Genomic DNA, 22,041 nt, shown 5'->3' on the forward strand with positions numbered 1-22,041 from the left:
GTGCACATTTTCATTTCTCTTATAATGTCCTGATCTTGCTTCAGTACTAGGGAACAGGATAACTGGTGGATGGTAAGGTAAGGGAACAAATGACATACACTGCAATGTGCTGCTTTCCTTCCTTCTTTCTTTTTTTGTAATGTGGTTGTAATGCCCAGAAACAGCATGTTACATGAGACTTGGCATTGCAGCCTTTTTTATTTTAAGCTAATCAATTGGGCATTTCCATTTATTTCCAGGATAATGCAATTTATCCTCTGCCCAGGCCTAGAGCCCAGTTATGTGCAGGACCTACTTCTTGGTTGTGTGAGTGACATGGGTTGCTGTTTCATGGCTGCCTTTATTTTAATCTTTGTAATGTTTGGTTATATTGGTTTTATTCTATTTTAACTCTGTTTGCCACCAAGTCATTCACTGAGATGAATAAACTACAAGAGTACATTCTTTAAGCTAGTCATGAAATCTTTGGAGGATCAGAATGATTATTACTGAAGAATAAGGCTCAGATATACATATTTAATAATAGTTGAATCTTTCTGTACTTTTTAAAATAAGTTAAGAACAGATACGGTTCCTAGATGTTTATTAGTTCTATATTATACCTAGTCTCTTAATCTCCCCCTTGCTTTATGAAATTTTTGTTGTGCAAGAAAGGAAGTCATTTGGTCAGGGCTGCATATGCAAGAAGGAAGGAGTACAGTTCCTGATTCCTACTTCTGGAATATTTGACTTGCTGAATGAATTGGGGTGGCTATTTTTGTACACAACATCTGTGAACCATTTTTTTTGTGTGTGATGTGACAGTATCACCCTAATGCACGCATTACTGAGAAGTCCTTCTCTGAGAGACATTTACTCCTGTGTAAGAATGTTATATTTATTTGGATAAATAGGCTCTTAAAACATTTTTTTGCTGGGGGTAGGTGCTATTAAAGTATTACTTCTATTAGATGTTTCCAATCCTTCCTAGGATAGATAGTAAATGGGCATGTCATGTAATAAACTGTTTCGATAATAATTTCTGATCTATATAATGATATGTTTATCCTATGGAGCTGCAGTTGTAATTAACCTAAAGGGGAGAGGGCAAGATAAAGAAGCAAACTTAACATTTGTAAAAATTAAGGCGAAAGGGAGAAAATGTAACTTTTAATGGATAGGTTTTTTTTTCTTTAAAAAATAAAATTCTCCAGATTCTAAAGATAGGAATGAGAAGGTCTTACATAATTGCATGAAAGTTAAGACAGTCCAAAAACCAAAATAAAGTGAGAACTATCATGCAGTTATGAAACCTTCACATTAATCCCTGTGTAATATATAGGGGAATGGGGTTGAAATCAGTACTGACTAGAACCCTTTCCTTTCTACAGAGAATAGTTTATGGCTCAGTGATGGGTTCCTAACTGGTTTACTACCAGTTTGCTGAGAGGGTGATTTGCCAGTGCGGTGTTCACTTCACTCGTGCGCATGCCCACCACATATTGCCACACATGTGCCGTTGACTGAAAACTGTTATGCACATCTGCAGAAACATGACAGCAATGGGAGAAGAGACCGGGGAACCGGTTCAGAGGCATGGCAGGCCTGGGTTACTGCCGGTTCCAGTGACCCAGGCTGCCATACCACTACCAGTTCAGCCGAACCGGTTCAAACCAATAGGAACCCACCAATGTTATGGCTTCTTAATGACTGTATTTATTCTGAGCAAAGCTGCCTCTCCTATTTGGTCTATATTTCAAAGTGAGTCCATGTAGAAAGATACATTGAATTAGGAGGCACACTATTACAAAGGCAAGCCAGTTCCACCAAGAGCCAAAGGGTATTTCAGCTGGAAGATTCTGGGAAAAACCAGTAAAAGCTAGAGACAAAGGTTTCAGATTGTGCTGTACAACTTGTGTCTCCTAAATTAGCATGTTGGATTCAGAGATAATAGCTTCAACCAACAATATGGTTTGCATTTTTTTTAAAAAAAGCACCACAAAACTTAAACAGACACCTAAAAAATATAATGAAGAGGCTTTCTTGTATAAAATGATTCTGATTCACCTGATTTTCATTCATTTCAGTTGCTCCTGATATGATTAGTAAAATGCTTCCTCTGTGGCTAGCAAATTGCTCTTTGATCATAAGCCCATCTTATGTCCCTCACACAAACTCACACACTACCACAGCATAACTGAGGTGGTAAACACCCTTATAATCATGCTTTTGTATATTTAAGCAAAGCTTTGTAAGAACCTAGTGCATGGGAGAAGTGAAATAATATGATGCTTGTCTCTTGACTCTTTTAGAGTTTAAGGAGCAGACAGTTTGGGAGGAAGTGTTGGATAAATTTTCATAGCTTTCAACCCTGCCTATAATAAACAATCCTACTGAAAACAAATCACATTGTGAAATTACTTTAAAGGACAATAGCCTTTAAAGTAATTTAGGAAGAGTTTGTTCATTGTAAACCAAAGAATATCTCTGCTGAAAACAACATTCATGCCAAAGTAGATGTTTTAATTTGCGTAAACGTTATGATTTGGATGGTGGGTTATTTAAGCTTCTATGGAACCATGTACTAAATTCTACAATAGCTGGTAAATATATGAGGGATGCTTATAGTGCTCATTAACTATTGATTTTGAATGTATTTCTGTTACTTGAAGCACTTCTGCTTCCTATAAGTACAAGGAACATCCTGTCTTCCTGTTCTGTAGAAAGTGTCAGTGTAATGAGTTTTCTTCTGAAGGAAATGTTAATGTTGTACTGTTATTTTGGTGACTTCTGTTAGGTCAGATTTTCCCAAACGGATGCCTTCCAGATGTGTTAGACTTCACTATTCTTATGGTGATATTTTAATCTACTGCAACCAAGGCAACTCATTAAGAAAAAAAAGGTTTCCTTATGTGTCCACAACTAGCCATCTTTGCACCCAAACTCATTTTTTGCATAAGAAAAAGATGCTGAGGATGAATGACAATTTACCAACTGATGGCTCTTGTGGCCTGATACTCACTGATAGCATTTGTCAAATACATTTTTTCAGTATAAATGATGCCAACCCACCCTGATAAAATTAAGATCTGAATGGAATAATTCTATCCACATCAAGGCAAAAGCCAATTGTAGGGATTCAAAAATTGGCAAATTTTTCATGCCAGATCGATGCCTGCCACTCTTCCTGCTACTTGTCTCATTTTTTTCTCAAGCAGAGAAGGCAGAAATCTTATTCAGTGGAGGCCATCACAATCAGAGGTGAGGCTGGTTCTTTTCACCTTGGATATGGGCAGTGGTGCTCAGCTCTTATTGTGATCTAATTTTTGTGTAAGGAGGAATCCACACACTTCCCCACCCCCAACACAGCATTCCTTGAACCAGTCTAGACTACATACTACTATTTACATAAATGAATGAATCCATTAACTGACAAAATATAGATCAGTCACTTTTTATTCATAAAATCATCGAGGACATATACAAATAAGGTATTAAAAACTCTGTGTCATGACAAGAGATAAAATGGAACAATCTAAAAATGCTCCAAATGAAAATATAAAACCAGATAACAATTGTTTGGATAGGACAATGTTTGTTGAGCAAAAATGACTCCTTTCCCCTCTAGAATGAGGAAAAATTAGGAGGGAGTTCCATAATCAAAGGCTGCCTTGATGCCTACCAATTAAACTAATTTTGTACATTTTTGCACTGTATAAAAATGACTAAGAGCAGACATGCTAATTTTCAGGAGCAAAGCTATCACTAGGAAAATATGAGGCAGTTGTCTTAAACAACAAATTTTGAACACCAAAATAATAGCAAATAATTATTTATTGTTCTGCTAAACTTTATTTTTAGAGACAAGGATGAGAAAAGGTGCTTGTGAGGTTTTCTGTGGCATGTGCAAAAAATATCTGCCAGGTTAAGGGAGAAACAAAATAACTTGGCCTTAAATATTTCACTCAGGACTCGACAGAATGTGGCATCTACCTGTGGGGCCAAGGAGGGCCAAGGAAGCAACAGAAACTAAACAAATAACAGCAGCAGCAACACCAGCAACTTTGTTTCTGCAAGTCTGAATTGCACTGGTTCAGAATAAATGAATTGAATCACAAGCCACTGTGATAAGTGTTAGATAAAATAACATCCCACCCTGCTAGTGCTTACCAGAGATGCACACAGAAATGTGCTGAATATCTTTATTACTCTGTTGTTGTTCTTCTTCCTCCTCCTCTTCTTCTTCTTGTTCTTCTACGATAGGCACCAGTCATGCACGGAAAAAGAAAGTCCCAGATGCCAGTGACTTTATTTCAGCCTACCAGTTTGTCCGATGCAACAATATCTGCCTTGACCACAATGTACCCTTGCATTATTTCCTTTTCCTGCTCTTAGTCCCTTCTCATGTTTCTCCATCAGTTTAGGCCCCTAATAGGGAAAGGATGAGCCCATTGATGTTGGCGCATGGAGGCCTGCTAGTGACATGCCTTTGGGTTGAGTCGCCTAGCAGCAGCCATTCGTGTTATGTGGGCTTTCTTTTTGGGGGGCATTGCCCACCCCTGAAACTGACTTCAGGCATTTTTCACTGCCGGTTCTGCATGAATAGCCACAGGCCTCTTGCCAATTGTCCCCCCAGCTTGAAAGCCAGCCTCAGCCAAAGACCTTTTCAAGTGTGATCCCAAAGTGCCACACAGGCTTTCAGGGCATTGTTGTCAAGATGAGGGCCCTGCACTGGAAAGTGGGGTCAGAAGAGAAAGCACAATGAAGGGTGATGGAGGCTTCATGCAGTCCTCAGATGCCCGCCTGTTTATTAATTTACAAAACTAATGTCACTATCTTTAGAGGAGAGATGGAGTGAAAAAGCTGCCCTTTGAAAAAAGGTCACCCTATAATGCTGATTTTTATAGGGGGGAAAACCAGAGGGAAATAAAACCAAACTCTAAAATAGTTGAAAATAAAAAAGCAAAGAAATCCGGATAAAATATTGATGGGCTGGGTGTTACTCAGAATATAGTAGTTGCAGAAATATTGTTTTCCGTCCCTTTACAGAATAATTCCACCTTTACGAGAAGTGTTTAATCCAAACCCCAGCTAGCTGATTTGAGTAATTATAACAGATCTTCCCTTGTGCAGGAGGCAGAGCCAAAAGAGTACTTTGTGAAATTTCTCACTGTAGAGAAAAATTGCCAATTGCTGAGTAGAATCTGTTGGTTTATACTTTAAAAAGAAAAACGTTCACCCTGAACACATCAGTAACAGGCAAAGGAAGATGGATTTTAAAAACAGATTTCTCCTGCCGTCTAGCTACAGTTGTGAAACATGGTCTGTAGACTTTCTCTAACTAGTAGAATTCTTAAAAGCAGAGCAAACAAAAAGCATGGCGAAAGTAAATTTTTGGTTGATGTGGTTTTTTAAAAAATATTGTGGCCGCCAATCTGATCCCCTCCACAATGATGGACTGCAAAGTCTATTATCCTCAGATAGACTTTCAACTGAGAAAGGTCAAAATATCTTCCTTCTAAATCTATGTAAAAAAGCTGCTTATCAAGTGATGTGGTTTAATTTGCTGCCTGTGTTACAAATTCTTTGCTTTATTGTTTCTCCTGATGCTGAACTTTTGCCTTCTTCTTCTCCGGCTGAGATAGGTCCGTGGAATTTAAGAACATAAAACCTGAAGGGTCAGGCCAAAACCCATCTGGCCCAGCCTTCTGTATTATGCTGTGGCCAATAGAGGCATCTGGGAAACTGGGAAAGTAGGATATGAGGGCTTTTTTGACTATTGTTCCCTAGCAACTGGTATTTAGGACAGGCTGCCTTTGACTCTGGAGATAGTTTACAGCAATCAAGACTTATAGCTATTGACAACCCAATCCCCCAAACATTTGCCCTGTCCTCCTTTGGTAACTATCTAAATTGGAGGCTATCGCAGTATCAGGTGGAAGTGAATTATGCAGTTTAATTACACACGGTGTAAAGAAAGACTTCCTTTTATCAGTCCTACATTTTGAGGTCCTGAAACCAACATACTCCTCTTTGTTTACTCCTTTACCATCCCTTCCAGTTCAAGTATTTAGCATACTCTCCTGTGAAATAATCTCTTTGATTCATTCAAAATTATAATTCAACAGCCATTTGGATAAAAACATATGCTGGACATTCTTGTCATGTACTGTTATTTTGTAGGTATGAATTATTGGCAAAGGACACCACGAGGGAGACAGAGGTCACTAAACTTAGAGCAACCTGCTAATAGAGTATTTGTGACTCTGCCATTTTTTATTTAATGATGAAATACAAAACAAGAAACAAAAAAAACCCCAAAAGACAAAAGCAAACAAAAAAACCAACTGCCACTCTATAGCACCAGTATAGTAGAAAACAGTATAATATGCTCTTTCCCCTTTACCTTGCTACTTAAAAGTCTGGACATGATAATAATATTTCACTTTGTCCTGTTTTCACTCAGTTATCATTATAGTTGTGACTCAGTGGTAGGTTTCAAAAATTGTTTGAACCTACTCTGTGGGTGTGGCCTCCTTTGTGGGAGTGGCTTGCCACCCATGTGACTAGATGGGAGAGGCTTGCCGCCCATGGGACCGGATATGAAGATGCTGACTCCACTTGTCAGAACCATCTTAAATTACCTCACACACAGCACTGGCATGCATAAGGATATGATGTAAACTTGTTTTTTAAAAGGCATCTTTGGTTTGCGTTAAAACAACTTCAACACATGCAATGTTCTGATTGCACCACAAACGCAGTAGTCATCCTTACCTTTCACAGAGGCACTGAGTTTTATAAATATGAGCATGATAGTGTAGAATAATCATATCCAAGGACCAGTGGTGGGTTTCAAAAAATTTTGGAACCTCTTCTGTAGGTGTGGCCTGCTTTCCGGGTCCACTGGTGGAACCTCTTCTAACCGGTTCGGTAGATTTGACGAACCGGTTCTACCGAATAGGTGCGAACTGGTAGGAACCCACCTCTGTTGTGACTGGAACTATAAATTCTATAAACCAAATGCAGGTAGTCCTCATCTTTTGACCACAATTGAGCCCAAAATTTCTGTTGCTGTTGTTAAGTGAGTTGTGTCTCATTTTATGATCTTTCTTGCCACAGTTGTTAAGTGAATTGCCGCAGTTGTTAAGGTAGTAACATAGTTGTTAAGTGAATCTGGTTTCCTCAGTTATTTTACTTGTTAGACTTGACTCCGGGACATGGCAACCATCATAAATATACATCAGTTGCCAAGCGTGTTAATTTTGACACATGATTATGGGGATGCTGCAAAGGTTGTAAATGTGAAAAATGGTTATAAGTCACTTTTTTTAGTGCTGTTATAACTTCAAATAGTCACTAAGTGAACTACTGTAAGTCGAAGAGTACCTGTAATAAAGAGTGAATGGCAGATAACTTTTTCTGATAGCTTTCATATATGGAATCCTCACCTAAAAAGGTAAGGTTCCCCTCGCAAATATCTGCTAGTTGTTCCTGGCTCTAGGGGGCGGTGCTCATCTCTGCTTCAAAGCCAAAGAGCCAGCGCTGTCTGAAGATGTCTCCGGGGTCATGTGGCCAGCATGAGTAAACACCGAAGGTGCACAGAATTCCTTCCCACCAAAGGTGATTCCTATTTTTCTACTTGCATTTTACATGCTTTCGAACTGCTAGGTTGGCAGAAGCTGGGACACGTAACAGGAGCTCATTCCGTTACACAGCGCTAGGGATTTGAACTGCTGAACCTTCTAATCGACAAGCTCAGTGTCTTAGCCACTGAGCCACCGTGTCCCTTTTCCTAGAGATCTCTAAAGATGAATGGTAAATTTGTCACATGACCATTTTTACACTAAAAAAATAACATAGTTTCAGTCCTTCATAATATATAGCTGGCTTTGAAAAAGCCAAACCTGATTGTTTCCAGAATGTGGTTTACAGCTCTGAAAATATGGTGAAAATGCAAACATTCGGAGAAATACCTAGCAAAAATGTGTATTCTAGAGAAAAAAATATTGTGTACCAAATTACAATTTCCAGTGGGTGAAAAAATATGTATAAGAAACGCCAAAGTGTGGTCACATGATTGTGAGAGCTGTCCGACTGTCAGAACTTTGACTCTGGACCATAAGTATCCCCCAAATAGGTCCACTGGAACTTTCAGTCATAAGATGAGAACTATCTATATTAGTGGGATAATATCTCACATGAAATGAAAATCAAATCCTTGGGTTATATTGATTCTTACCTTTTATCTTACACACATGGAGTCAAAGACTGCATGATTCTCACTGACTTCTGCCTAACTTAATTCAACATAGTTCTATAGAAAATGGCATAGTAAGAACTTCTACCAGCATGATACTTTCTCATGTGCTCAGATTCTTCCCGATCTCCTTTGGGGGATCTTCCAACTCTTCAAAACAAATGTTATGTGGATGTACAGAAAAGCATAAAGAGGAAGGAATCGGATCTGCTTGTGGAAGCTGTTCTGCCAAAGAGCAGACACACTATGACATTCAACCCATTATTGCTAGATAAAGCATGTTCTTGGCTGCATATTTAAGAGTTTATCTTGCTGAACATTTATAGGATTGCATATATAGTATTGCAATATGGTCCCAATGCAACTGGATTCTTAATTTCTATAAAGGAAAATTATTACTACACAATCAGAACCTTCTGCAGACTAAGACATTTTGGGAACTGGTTCTGAGAAATGGTGAAGAAACAACTGATATAAATATCCAGTTGATCACATCCTGTGACTTAGAGGGATGACTTAGATGGATATTTGAAGTGTTCTATGAATGTAACTTGGAACTTGCTAAGGACTTTCTGATTGTAGCAAAAATAACTATGGATTTAATCCAAAGAACATAAGCAAAGAGAAAATGCATTTGTGTGGTTTTATGAATTCTTGTGCAAGAGCTTTCAGATGATTTCTTGTAATTACAATGCCACAATATATCAGCCGTGTGTTATATTATAAAAAACAGTGAATAAAAAAAATAATGTTCACTATGCTACTGAGAAATTTCTTGACTATTAATAGAAAATCAACTATGAGTTCTAACTCATTTTTTTTTACAATATCAAAGAAAAGTTCTTCAATGTTGAAGTATTCCCAAGTAGATATTAGTGAACAAGGAGTGCAAATTCTGCTTGGAAACTTAATACTATTTCATGGGTTCAGTTCTATTTCTTTGTATTGTTTTGAAATTTAATAGAATAATATTGACATCGGGAATATGTTAACTCTTCCTGTAGCCCAATGCATACATTTTAAACTTCCAGATCTCAACTGTAGAACATCTTACACCCTACTTTCTTTGTTAGAGAATTTAAAATATATCGGAGAATGCCAACATTATAATCAACATGATTGTCACCCATTCTTAATTCTGAAACAAGCTTTTTCCACAGAGAAAATTGTGTTAATATAAATTCTGGCATTTTGTCTGTCCTGCCCAACCTATTGTGACTGGCAAAAGTCCTCCAGGGTGTCATCTTTCCACTTTGCATTGGAGGATAATGAGGATTGAACTTAGGACCTTTTACATCCAAAGGGCATGTTCTGGCATAGAGGTATGGACCATATCCTTTCATGACTAGGAATCTCAACGGGACCAGTGTGTTTGCTGGTCAACCTGATATTCTTCAGCTTGTCAGGGCTAATCTGATCTCCTTGACTTGTTATGAGTAATAAAAATTGAGCTAAAAATTCTCATGAGAACATGCCTTCTCAAGTAATTTTGGCTTGTCTGCTTTTAGGCTCGTTTGTAAAGCAAAACAGGAAGTGCAGAACTACCCTAAAAGAAGTTTACTAATTCAGAATGGAATAAACTCTATCCCAAAAAGATGATTCCAGTGAGAACACAAAGGATATAGTCCTTGCTTTTATTTATAGGTTTATTGTGTTGGAGATTTTTTTGGTCTTTTTCGCTCTGCAGGTACGACAAACAGACTTTTGGTTCACAAAGCTTTTAGCAATGATTAACTCCTAGCAATAGTTCACTAGAGGATTCCATCTCTGGTTCTGAAATCTGCATGAAAGCAAGGTGGAAAGCATTGCAGAAGAGGGAGGTGGCTTTTCAGACTTTCTAGAACTCTGCAGAAGCTATGTTGGATATGTTCTGTTTTGATCATTCCAGTTTTTGGAATGCCTAGAAAAAATGTGCTAGATATTGATTTTTAAAGAGACAAAGACCTCTTCCTTTTACAAAGTGGTTATACATTCCCCCCAATATCTTCATTTCAGTGAAGCTGATTTTACTACCAAAAGCAGTAGAAAAAGGAAGAAAAATACTGCTAAATTTGTTGTCATGGCAAAAAAAAAGGGGGGGGGAGAGCCCAGCACATGATTGTAACTCCACAGATGAATGGGACAATAGATACAGAGAGATCTAAACTACAGTTACTCCTTGACTTAGAACAGTTCCTTTAGTCACTGTTCAAAGTTATAATGGCACTGAAAAAAGGGACTTTCTCACACTTACGCCCATTGCAGATTCCCTACGGTTACATGATCAAAATTCAGACGCTTGGCAACCGACTCATATTTCTGACAGTTGCAATGTCCCGGGGTCAAGCGATCACCTTTTGCAACCTTCTGACAAGCAAAGTCAATGGAGAAGTCTGTGTCACTTAGCAACTGAGTTACTATCTCAACAACTGCAGGGTTTCACCTAACAACTGGCAAGAAAAGTTGTAAAATGGGGCAAAACTCACTTAACAAATGTCTCATTTAATCAATAGAAATTTTGCGCTCAATTGTGGTTGTAAGTTGAGGTCTACCTGCATGTTCTGAGCAGTGGTGGGTTACGACTGGTACGCCCCAGTGGTGGGCATACCGGTGCCTGCCGGGAGCACCAGGTACCGTTCCGGTACAGTGGGTGAGTACAGGGCTCACCCACCCACCCATGCTCCTTACCAGTATTTGAAGTTTTTGGGGCTTCCGCACACATGCATGGAGCATAAGGTGCCTGTGTGATGCTCCACCAACCGAACAGCTGGAGCATCGCAGGTAGTAAGTATGCACGTGCACACTGTGTGCATGTGCATGTGCACTGTGCACATTCATGTGGTGGATGCCCGGTCCCATTGCACTGTACCAGTTGCACCGGGATCTGGAACCTACCACTGTTTCTGAGGCAGCTGCTGAAAAAAATCTTCTCATTGTATGGGGAGCAAATTGTACAACTCATTAAGAAGCTTAACTGCCCCACAAAAATATTCATAATTTAGCTTTGCAGAACTAATAAAAATAACATAGGAATATTCAGTACCATTTTGACTGCAGAAAGTTTCAGGTTCCATAAACAAAACCAGAAAAAGGTAGAATCCATTCCCACATATGCAACTGTACTTAAAAAGATGGATGGCCATAACAGATTCAGCAGAGGATTAAATGATGCACAGAGACATGAGCTAGTCTACTGAATTTTGAAAAATAAAATAAGTTTCAGAAAAAGGTTCTGCTAACTCCATGGATACTACTTTTAGTAATAAAAAAAAGAGAGCTGTAATTTGGGAGAAAAAACAAATGTCAGTAAGGTCCCAGAAAGTCCTTCATTTTATGTATGGTCAAGATAATATTTTTCTATTCTATGCAATTGGAGCTCAAATAATATTTTTATTTATTAATTAAATCTCACCTATCTCACTGTTGAAGCAACTCTAGGCAGCTTACAAATGAGATAAACAAATAAATATTATATCCTCAATTCTGGTACACTACAAATATATCTATGTTCACGATAGGGGATTTGATTAATCCTTCCATATTTTACTATTTTACTATGTATCTAGTTGTTCACATTTCGTACTCTCTTAAGAAACATGGGCAATTGGGTAGTTAGCATTTTAATCTAAAAAGTACATTTGTAGTGGCTCATCCATATCAAAATACCATTCTTACTGAGAGTAGTTATATCTCTTAGAGCAGGGTCCCTAATCCCTGGTCTGTGGACCAGCCTGGTCCATGTCATGCCAGAAACCAAGCCATACAAACAAGTTAAACCCCATCTGTGGAATGCAGGCAGCATGTGAAATCATTCCCCCTCCAGTCCACGGAAAAACCCTTCTCCATGGAGCTGGTCTCTGGTGCCCAAAAGGTCGGGGGCCACTGTCTTCGAGTTTCTGACTCAGATCTCTGGGTAACCAATTTCTTAACTTGTTATCCATGTATTGCTAAACAAAAGACAGGATGCCCACTACTCCTAATTTTCAAGTTGCAAAAGGAATCTTAGTTCAAGTACAACCTTGAGAATTTATTAATTTTCACAGAAGTAATTTTCTCCCAAGAATTATATGTCCTAATTTTGAATAAATACAAAGTATGCCTCTTCCCAAGTCAGCTCTAAATGCAACATCTAGCATTCTTTTACCCACACTCAATATACTCCCCAATTGACAGGATTGTGTTCTAAAGGTGATACATAGTATGTAGGAGTACAATAAGAATTGTCAACAATCTAGACTAGAGGTCCCCAACCTTTCTGGCTCTTCAGACCGGCGATGGAAGTGGTGGCAGGGGGAGAGGGGTTTTTGTGTGTGCATCACTTGCACAAATGCAGCTTTGTGCATTTGCATACTTGCTTGCTGCATGTGTGGTCCGGTGCACAACATGCCACAGCCTGGTACCGGGCTCTGGACGGAGGATGAGGAATCCCAATCTAGACAACAAGACTTGCTCTATTGTTGGCAAGAAGCATTTTTTTAATGATATTTGTTACTATGGCTTTTTTATTTACAGTGCTGTTATTGTATTTTCTGTTTTTATCTATTATTGTGTGCTGCCCAGTTGCCTTCCATGAGATGGATAGCTATGGCATATAAATTTGATAAGTAAATAAATATGTTAAGCTCCGTATTTCAGCCCCCTATAAGAAATCCAATGTAGCTGTCACTTGATAATTGGAGCAGATGACACTGATTCGTGAAAAGCCAATTCATATGCGCCATCACTCTTGAGGGAGCCTTGCCCAGATTCAGAAAACATTACCCCCAAGTATGGAAAGGTGATATCTTGTTCTATTGGCTCATCATCTAAAAACTATCTGTGTTTGTTATGTCTTTTCCTAAAAACTGGAACCTTTGACTTAAGCTTATTAATCAGGCTATTACCATGACAATAGAAGCCAAATCTACTTAACAAGCAACTCAGTCGAACTTGAGAATATGTTAACAAAATCATGTCATCAGCGTAAAGCAAGTATTAAAATACCTTTAGCATATACACTTCAAGATCTTTCATCAGCCCTGGTATATCTTTGATATATAGACTGATTAATATCGGTTGAAATATGCACCCCTGCCTTTATTTGTATTAATCCTACTTGTCATAGCTCTTTTGGTGCCAAATGACACTCTCAGACATGTGTTTGTATAGAAGCTTTGATCAGTGCAAGTAATTTGGGCTACATTTTGAGACTGGTCAGTTTCCTCTATAAAATTCTTATACTGCATTAGGTGCTGCACCAAGATCTATAAAAGTAGGGAACAATTGTTTTCCATTGTTAATATAGTTAGGAATTAGTTGATTCGGAACAAAACTAATGATAATAGAATGACCTTGTCTTCAGATACTTTGCCATTCTGCTAGATCACAGTTTACTATCATCCAGTTCACTCAACTCTATCACACAATTTTCTTAATTCTGTAGAGAAGCCACAATATATATTAAACTAATAGACCTATAGTTGATAGGATGTTTTTTTTGGCCATCTAAGGTAATGGTAAAAGGGCTTCTTTCCCCCTCTATTAAATGGTAAAAGGGCTTCTTTCCCCCTCTATTAAAGACAGCGGTGGTGAGACCCCTCCTGAAGAAGCCATCTCTAGATCCAGCCATTTTAAATAACTATCGTCCAGTCTCCAACCTCCCCTTTGTTGGGAAGGTTGTTGAGAAAGTGGTGGCCTTTCAGCTCCGGCGGTCCTTGGATGAAACTGATTATCTAGATCCCTTTCAGTCTGGATTCAGGCCTGACTACAGCACCGAAACTGCTTTGGTCGCACTGACCAATGATCTCTGGAGAGCCAGGGACGGAGGTCATGCCTCCGTCCTAGTGCTCCTTGACCTCTCAGCAGCCTTTGATACCATCGACCATGGTATCCTTCTGCGGCGGTTACGGGAGGTGGGGGTGGGAGGCACCATTCTTCGGTGGTTCTCCTCCTACCTCTCGGACAGGTTGCAGTCGGTGTTGGTTGGGGGCAGAGGTCGACCCCTAGGCCCCTGAAATACAGGGTGCCGCAGGGTTCGGTCCTGTCCCCCCTCCTGTTTAACATCTACATGAAGCCATTGGGTGAGATCATTCAGCGGCACGGGATAAAATATCACCAGTATGCGGACAATACCCAGTTGTATCTGTCCGCCCCGTGCCAACTCAGTGAAGCAGTTGATGTGATGGGTCAGTGCCTGGAGGCTGTTAGGATCTGGATGGGGGTAAACAAGCTTGCACTCAATCCTGACAAGACCGAGTGGCTTGTGTGTTTCCCTCCCAATAATTGGCTAAGTATTCCATCGCTCAGGCTGGGGGGTGAAATTCTACGCCCCTCAGACAGGTTTCGCAATTTGGGAGTCCTCCTGGATCCACAGCTGACTTTAGAACATCATCTGTCGGCTGTGACGAGGGGGGCATTTGCCCAGGTTCGCCTGGTGCACCAGTTACATCCCTACCTGAACCGGGAGGCACTCGTAACAGTCACTCATGCCCTTGTGACCTCAAAGATGGACTACTGCAATGCGCTCTACATGGGGCAGCCCTTGAAGAGCATTCGGAGACTTCAGCTTATCCAGAACGCAGCCGCGTGAGTGATTGTGGGTGCACTTCGGTACACCCACGTTACACCTATCCTCCGCGAGCTGCACTGGCTACCTATTGATCTCCGGATGCACTTCAAGGTGCTAGTCGTCACTTATAAAGCCCTTCATGGTATTGGACCTGGGTACTTGAGAGACCGCCTGCTGCCAATTACCTCCCAAAGACCCATTAGATCCGACAGATTAGGCCTCCTCCGGATTCTATCTACTGGCCAATGTCGCCTGGCTACTACCCGGAGGAGGGCCTTCTCTGTGGCTGCTCTGGCCCTCTGGAACGAACTCCCCGCAGAGATTCGGACCCTCACCTCCCTCCAGGCTTTCCGTAAAGCCGTTAAAACCTGGCTGTGCCGGCAGGCCTGGGGTTGACAAGTTCCCTTCCCCCACTCGAATTGTGTGACTGTTGATTGTTTTTAAATTTTTCTCTGTATCTTGTTTGTTGTGTTACCTTGTTTGTACTACCCCCCCCTTCTGGGTTTGTTAGCCGCCCTGAGTCCCTCTGGGAATAGGGCGGCATATAAATGCAATAAACCTTCAACATTCCCTGCACATGTGTTCTGGTCATTTCTGGCTCTAGGGTGATGCTCATCTCCATTTCTAAGCCAAAGAGCCAGGAATGTCCGAAGACATCTCCGTTTATTTGTTTGTTTATTGGATTTATATGTTTATATATGTTTGTTGGATTTATCTTCGTGGTCATATGGCCAGCATGACTAAATGCCAAAGGCACACAGAGCGCTGTCACCAAAGTGGTCCCTATTTTTCTACTTGCAATTTTTATGTGCTTTCGAACTGCTACGTTGGAAGAGGTTGGGACAAGTAGTGGGAGCTCACTCCATTATGCGGCTCTAGAGATTCGAACTGCCGAACTGCCAACCTTTCTGATCCATCAGCTCAGCGTCTTAGCCACTGAGCCACTGTGTCCCATAATTTGCATATAAATACAAATACAAATATAAATAATATAAATAATGAATAGAAGGTCTCAGTATCTGTGATGATTAACATTACTATCAATCCACTATTACAGATGTATTTTTGTTGAACTCAAATGAAATTTTACAAAAAAACCATTCATATAATAATGTAAAAATACAAATTATAGTTGTTATAGCTATATTACAGTCTGCATCTTAGCAATCACAGGTGTAGTAGGTTATTGTTAGGGATTTATTAATCATACCTATGATCTTATATTGTTAGTCAATTATCTTGGGTTGAATATGTTGAACTAGATGGTCTTCCCAGTTCTGTGATTTTATGTTGTGGAACCTGTTCCTGATACACAGAGTAGAAAAGACACAACATTTGCTAAAGCTTTTCTTGGGGGCTTTGATTATTATGGGAAACATGCTCGAAGTATAAAAACAATAGCGCCCATAGGACTTGTTTTTCGAAGACATTTCTATAAATTGTATAAAAAAACTTCAACACTGTTGTTGATATAATAAAATTAAATGCATCTGAATTAAAAGTTTATATATGCATACATACTAGTGGTGGGATTATTTTTTTTACTATTGGTTCTGTGGGCATGGCTTGGTGGGTGTGGTGTGGCTTGGTGGGCATGGCAGGGGAAGGATACTGCAAAATCCCCATTTCCTCCACATCAGCTTGGACTCTGGAGGCAGAGACTAGATGGGGGTGGGGCCAGTCAGAGGTGGTATTTACCGTTCCCTGAACTACTCAAAATTTCTGCTACTGGTTCTCCAGAACTAGTCAGAACCTGCTGAATACCATCTCTGATACATACATACATACATACATACATACATACATACATACATACATACATACATACATACATTTGAACAAGACATAGTATTTAGCACCCAGCTGCTTTGGGTGAGGGAGCTGTAAAATTCTCTGGATTTGGCCTGAAACCAGAGCTACTGGCTTAGTATACTTGAAAAATCCTTCTTCTGTCCCAACCATTCAAGTTGTTTCCGTAAGACATTTGAGACCCTGATTCCCCCCTTCCCTTCCCTTTGCTTTTTTAAAAAGTCTCTGGAATGTAGATATTTTGGTTAATTTTCTCCAGCTGTCACATAGTCTCATATGAAATTGACCTCATGGAATGACCACTTCCCAAGCCCTTGATTTAAGTATGTTTTTTTAAGCTTTCATCACATCATCCCCATTTCTGTCTGAGACCGTAAATTAATCTGTGTGTATGTGTTTGTATATTTATTCAATGAAGCTTACTTTTAATCACATTTATTTGTGTGTGTGTGTGTGTGTGTGTGTGTGTTGTATTAACAGAAGAGGTCTTGGAGGTCTTCTAGTCCAACCCACTGCTCAGTCAGGAAATTTATGCTATTTCAGACAAATAGTTGCCCAATCTCTGAAATGGTATATGAATCAATATTGATTCATCTGATTTAAATCTCTGTATCTAAATCTATGTATATTTGATATATATTTGATATATTAATATGATAGCTGTCTTCCAGCTGTGAGAGGTAGTCATAGCATCACAGGAAGCAATGGGTAGAAGCTCTTTAAAGAGAGATCCAGCCTGGGACTAAGTAGAAATTTCCTGACAGAACAATTAACCAACAATTAACCATCAACCGATAGCTTGCCTCCTGGTGTTGTGAGTGCTTCATAACTGGAAGTTTTCAAGAAAAAAATTAGACATTCATTTGTCTGGGATAGTATAGGAAATCCTGCCTTGGGTAGGGGTTGGACTAGAAGTCCTCCAAGGTCCCTTATATGATTCTAAATGATGCCTTCTTAATGTTCTATAAAACCCCGAGTCCTGCAGATGTTGCCACCAGGAAATGACCATTGAAAATACTTTGGATTTTGCCAGCATTAATCAGCCTCAACAACTCCCTTTTTTTCTGACTCCTCCCCAGATTTCCTACAGTCACTTTGCCAAGTTTCCGGATTGCAGCTGCTGAAAATCAGCAGCAGATTTCCACCATTTAGAGGCAAAAAAGAAAAAGAAAAAACATGAAACTGTTGCATTGTCTTAAAATAAACTTAACACAGATAAAAACAAGCAAAGACAAAAAGAAAAAAAAACTCTCAACTTTTCCCAGCTTGAAAATTCATAGCAAGAAATTAAACCCTAAACTATGAAAGGCCTTGGCCTAATCTGGATGTACTATACTTAAATTCTCTAGGATGATATTTATTAAATAGGGATGATGAAAGCATCAGCACTTGGCATAGTCAGATAGTTTCTGATCTAGTATTAAAATTTGCCCTGATCCTTGACTCAGTTTTCTGATGAATGGAGAATTATGCCGACTCCATTAAATGATAAGTGATGCTTATATTATCACCCACTAGGGGAACCATTTAAAGCAGGACTCTGGACATTCTAGGAAATTGAATGGTGGTGTCATTACACATTAGAGTCCTGCCAGTATTAAAACAAGGAAGTTTCCAATTTCTGAATGGCTGCCCTTAAAGGAAATAAGACAATTAATTTATATCTACATTTGTAAGAGCCAAATGAAACCTTTTTTTTTTTTTAAAGGAAGGTCCTTGGATTTTCTCTTAGCGATGTCCTACCATGTTATGGATACATAAAACGCCAAAGAGTTGGTGTTCAGCATTTTCCTTTAGGACTTATATATGTTAGGCATGGTTACATTGAAATATGTTTGTATTTCAAAGCAACAAATGTGATATACGAGCACACCTTGTCATAATTGGCCTCTAGCATCTGTGATATTTATTCAGAATAATAGTTATTAATTCTAGGTGTAATGAAAAAAATTGAAAAGTAATTCTTTTGGAATGAGTGCTCTCCAAACATTATCATTAGGAATTCTTTTGCTTTACCTTTTAAGGAAAGTTGCAGCTTCCAACATGTCAGGTTTTTAAATCACCTGATAGTTTGAAAGGAGGTATTTGAGTAATTTCTCAAAGCTACAAGGTGCGGACTATACTGGCGCTATTATTTTAGACCCTGAGCTCTGTAAAAAAAAAAAAGAACAGCTGGCATGTAAATTAAAAACATTTCCTTTTCTATTTAATTGGGTTCCATTCTGTTGCAGAGTTTAATAGTGACAATTCTTGTAAAAAATGACAATATTTGGGAATTTCTATCCAGCTTGCTCATGGGATCACCAAATTTATCAACAGTAACATTCCCAAGGTGGTCAGACTCAGGCATGGATGTGCATAATTAGACCTGGGGACCCAAAAAAAGAAAACAAGGCTGGATGGATTTATCTGTAGAATCAGCCTAGCCTTGTTCTGTTGGTTAATACTGATGGAAGATCATTTGTCAGGAAAGGGGAAACAAATTGGTTGGTAGATATGAGCAAACATATTGCAACAGCAAGGTTTCAGGGGGTAGCGCCCACTGAATTAACGCTACTTACTCAAAATATTCAGGTAAGATACAATACCAGAAATAGTGAATACAAATCTACTGCTTTAGGTCATAAGCGGGGGTGGTGGGGTGATGTGTAAACTAATAGTGGTGTATGAACTTAGCTATTATGGTTTGCAATCATAACTTAAAGCTCTGTGTGATGTATAAATCCACCCAATTATGTCTTAATCAAACATAATTAAGAAAACATAAGACTATGTTATAAATGAAACATTCTGAAAATTATGTCACGAACTGATACATAGGAATAGATTCCTCATTTGTTTTTAAAAAGTTCTACATACAAAATGGAAGAGAAACATGGATATAGGAAGTTACATGGGAGGGGAGTCAGAAAAGGTTAATTTGGTGACCCAACTCTGCAGTCAAAATCTTGCCCTCTTCTATCTGTGATCTGTGCAGCACCAGTAAAAACGGAATGGGGCTTCAATTGCAGAGCTATGGCTGCCATCTTGGTTGTTGTTTACCTCTCCTATGGACATCCACAAACAAATAATTAGACCTACCTTAATAGTCTAGAAAGTTAGCACCCACCTCTATCCTAGAAAAATGAAATGTTTTGAGGAATATTTTTAAAAGGCAGGATAAAATATTTCCCCTAAAAGAGAAATGAAAAAAAAAATCTTAAGGGAGACACAAATTCAGAGCCCCAGCTCCCTGCCCCCTGCAGATATTTTGTGTCCATTAAGAAAGATTGGACCAGCCTATCTACAAAACAAAAGACTTTCAGATCCAGGGTCAAGGGATTAAGACATGACCCTTCAGGACATAATATGATTAATTCACTACCATCTAGCAGCAGAGCTCACCACATTGCACAATCTCCTAACGACATTGCATTACCCTCCAAACGTAGACCAAACTTAGCTCAGCTAACCTATAGAGCTAGTTATAACCCCTGCAACAGCCGATAGAATATATGTTCTTGTACAGGAACAGGAAGCTCAAATGCAAAGCCCAAAAGAAAGGATAAAACCCCCTCACTGTCAACTCCAGCTGGTCAGCTGGTCAGAACCACAAACCATCATGTAGTTCTGTTTCATCAATAAACCATCTTTCCAATCAGTCTCCATATTTTCAGTGTTTTTTTCCCAGCTTGGAACTGAACCAGATGGCTATTTCTTCCCACAATAGATAATCCTGATGAGAACTCGAGGAATGGTTCACAATCAAATAAAGAAGCCATAGTCAGATTTGCTCCTCCCGCTCCTTTGGTTTTGCAATTCCCCTTGTGTTTAAAAAAATAAAAAAGTCACATGGCTGTAAATATCACTTGCTTTCCATTAAATGATCCCTTTTGGAAATACAATAAAGGCCATACATATATAATTCTAAAGAGAGATACATTAATGAACCATTGAAAAATATTTTGTAAGTTTGAGCACAAGAAAAAAATTGGTGTTATTTGCTTGAAGGATTCTCAGATAGCAAGCAGGATTGGCATTAAATTGAGCAGAAGTGTTTCTTTAAAAAATTAGGAATGCTTATTCTCTAATGGATTTAGGTGTACATATTTCCTGTTTCCTGGTTTGAGAGCTCTATAGTTAAAATATCCATTTTCCCTTCCCAAGAATCATTAAAAAGTATTCGTTCTAATTCAATATTAGACTGAGTTATAATATTATATTTCACATATTAAACAGTTTGCAATTATTATATAAACTTGCTCTAGTGAATCCAAATCTGTCTGATGGATCACTGTGGAAAGAGAATGCTGGAATAAGATAACCCTTTGGATTGTTTCTATCTTTTTGTACGTCTACTTATATTAAGGTGACCAGACGTCCCGCTTTTGGTGGGACACCCCCGCTTTTTGATGCATTTTCCCGCGTCCCGCCCGCTTTTTTAAAAGGCACGCTTTTTTTGGCGCTTGCAGCTCCCACCCATCAGCTGCTGGGCTGGCTCATCGTTCTGTTCTATGCTACCACCTACAAATTTAAGCCAGCCCAGCCTGCCACTCACTGATTTGATTGGCTGGACTTCAGCCAATCAGTGAGCTGGCCAACCAGCTCACTGATTGGCTGGACTCCTTAGCTGAGGACGCATGCGCGAGTCTCCATTTTATTTCGTCTTTGTTTTGGGCAGCTGCGCTTACTCACTGGTGGTGAGTAAATCATGTTTTGTATTGTCTAATTTGGTACCATGGGAATCGGGAGGCGCTGGGCTGGGGAAGGAGACAGTCCCCTTGCGGAGTTCGCAGCCAGCCCCTGTGCTGCGCTGGAACGGGCGGCAAAACCTCTGGAACCATGTGGAAGTTCTCGGGCGGCTGCTCCCAGCTCTCCTGCCCCGGAGGGATCAGCCGCCGGCAGCGGCGGAGGAGGAAGCAGCCCGGCGTCGCTGCTCGCCGCGCGCTCCCTCGCTCGCGGCCAGGCTTTGGTGCTGCCTTTCCCGCTCTGTGCGTGCTGCCCAGACCAGACCTATCTTCCTTCCGTGGAGTCCGTTCGTGAATCAATGGGATTCGCCGCGGAAGGAAGAGATGTCGGGGAAGCGGCGCCGCCAGCAGAGAACGTCCCCTCGCTTCTGGGCCTCCCTGCTGCTGTCCCGATCTCTCTTCCTTCCGTGGAGTCCGTTCGTGAATCAATGGGATTCGCCGCGGAAGGAAGAGATGTCGGGGGAGCGGCGGACGCCAGCAGAGAACGTCCCCTCGCTTCTGGGCCTCCCCGCTGCTGTCCCGATCTCTCTTCCTTCCGTGGAGTCCGTTCGTGAATCAATGGGATTCGCCGCGGAAGGAAGAGATGTCGGGGGAGCGGCGGACGCCAGCAGAGAACGTCCCCTCGCTTCTGGGCCTCCCCGCTGCTGTCCCGATCTCTCTTCCTTCCGTGGAGTCCGTTCGTGAATCAATGGGATTCGCCGCGGAAGGAAGAGATGTCGGGGGAGCGGCGCCGCCAGCAG

The sequence above is a fragment of the Thamnophis elegans genome, chromosome 1 (assembly GCF_009769535.1).
Source record: "Thamnophis elegans isolate rThaEle1 chromosome 1, rThaEle1.pri, whole genome shotgun sequence".
In the NCBI taxonomy this organism is placed as follows: Eukaryota; Metazoa; Chordata; class Lepidosauria; order Squamata; family Colubridae; genus Thamnophis; species Thamnophis elegans.